A 2,319-nucleotide genomic window follows, 5' to 3' on the forward strand; every position below is an offset into this window, starting at 1 on the left:
CAAGTTGAGACATTATCTGGGAATTGATTCATTACATTGAACAGAAATTTGCTGTTATTTTATTGTGAAACATGGTCCACTATCTTCAGTTATTTGCCCGTCACCGCACACACGGGTCTTCACTCAGAGGGCCTCTGCTAGAGAAGGGCATCACACCTGCAGCCACCAGCTACAGCTGTGCTGCTCCCTCCCCTGAGGAGGACAGAGCTCACACTTGAGGCTCTGCTCCGAGGACCTCAGAGGGCAGCACTGCTCTTGTGTGCATCTGGGCAGGAAGGAAAGCTTGTGCAGGACGCCTGACTTGGGGACAGGACTCAGGATCACCTGTCAGAAACCACACCTTTTCATGGTGCTCACACCGTGTAAGTTAACCCACAGTTAGGAAGCAAGTCACTGTCCCTGTCTGGTTCAGATGGACACCTGAGCCCTCCCATGCTGGGCCTCATGCCCTACAGCAGCAGTACTTCATCTCTTCAAACTTCCCACGTCAAACATAACAAAATCTCTTGAGGGGTCACCCACGCTTCCTTACCTTTTGAATGTTTGCATGGATCCAAAGGGTTGCATAAACATGTAGGAACAGCCGGTAACCCAAATACAAAATCAGGACCCCCACGGCACCCGGAAGGGTGTACGAGGGGTCAAAATCCAAAAAAGCTAAGCTAAATTCATCCATGGTTCAGTACTGCTATTCAGAAAAGAGAGGATCTTCTCCATAGTCTGAATCGCAAGGCTGCCTGAAGCAACTGGGTTCTGAGGGGGGCAGGGGCCTGGCTCTGTACCTCAGGCCTGCATCACAGAGCTGGGGAGTCATAGAGGGGTTCTGGGGTGGGGGAGGGGAGGTCTGGAGAGAGCTTGCCACAGCCCACCCACCGGCCAGCCCCGCCCTGAGCCCTGCCCAGCTGCTGTCCATGTCCACTCTTCCCTTCCCTGGTGCTGTGTATGTACCCCAGAGAACTTTCCTGCTCATCCAGCTGTGACTGTTGTAAGGTGAATTATCCAAGCAGCCATATTTTGGTAGATGGAATTTTGGAGTCTTTATTATACAGTTATCAGGCTGCATGCAGTCAGTTGTTACAAAGGACTGCAGCCCTCAAATACACATAATATGGTTAGGAAAGTGGCCAGAGAGGAAAGAAAGAACAAAACAGTACCAACAAACCAACTCAGCTCTGATGGAGTGCTGATTAGGGATGCATGGTGAACAGCCAGGACATGGGAGACAGGACACAAACATGGAGGCGCATGGCATGGCATAATGGTGTCTGTGCTGTCTTTTAGCATGTACCTTTTGGAGTAGGGTCACAGGACACTCCCAATCCCAGGAACTGGACTGACAGGTTCAGTAACCTATCAGCCAAGTGCCCGCCCCTGTCTCCAGGGATCCAGGCATGCCATCACCTGAGAAGGTGGCAGGGCATCACCCTCCTGCACAGCACCAGGAAGACAAGATGCCACACCTTACATGGACATACTCAGGTACCAGCAGACCTTTCCATCTAGGGGAGGTAGGCCTCGACCCTCCATATAGGCTGTGCTTAGAGGCTACTCAGAGGCTGGTGATTCAAGCCACTTAGGAAGGTAATCAATGTAGAATCAGAGCAAAGATTTCCTAATGCTATGACATCTGCATTTCTTAGCTGGACATGCACATATATATCCCACTTCAACAACAGTGTCTATCAACACTGAGACAGATTCCTGAAGTGCTGTAATGAATAGATAACTGTGATCTACACATAAAAGAGAGCCTGTGAGTTGCTTGGGAAAATCTAAAATAACCATTTGCTTGTTTGTTTTCTTGTATCACAATTTCTGAATGGGATATGTTAGTGGAGCATAATTTGTGTGACACTTAGGGCTGAGAAACAACAAACAGTATTAGTAATAGCAGTATTACTGATTTTGTTTTGGTTGAAAGTTTTGTCATTTTGTTTACCATAGGTTTGTTTGAATGTATGTTTTTTAAAAATCTTGCTTAAGGAAGTTTTTGTACCCCTTTATCATTTTTATTTATTTATTTCGATGCCTGTCCTGGCTTGAACTCAGGGCCGGTGTGTTGTCCCTGAGCTTTTTTTTTTTTTTTTTTTGCTGAAGGCTAGTGCTCCACTACTTAAGCTTCACTTCTAGCTTTACAATGGTTAATTAGAGATAAAAGTCTCAGACTTTCCTGCCTGGGTTGGCTTCACACTACAATCCTCAGATCTCAGCCTCCTGAGTAAGTAGGATTACAGGCGTGAGGTACTGGCACCCTGCTCCACACCCTTAACTTTTTTTTTTTAATTTTAATTTTTTGTGAACATACTGTACAGAGGGGTT

Source organism: Dipodomys ordii, unplaced genomic scaffold (genome assembly GCF_000151885.1).
Source record: "Dipodomys ordii isolate 6190 unplaced genomic scaffold, Dord_2.0 Scaffold40, whole genome shotgun sequence".
Classification (NCBI taxonomy): Eukaryota; Metazoa; Chordata; class Mammalia; order Rodentia; family Heteromyidae; genus Dipodomys; species Dipodomys ordii.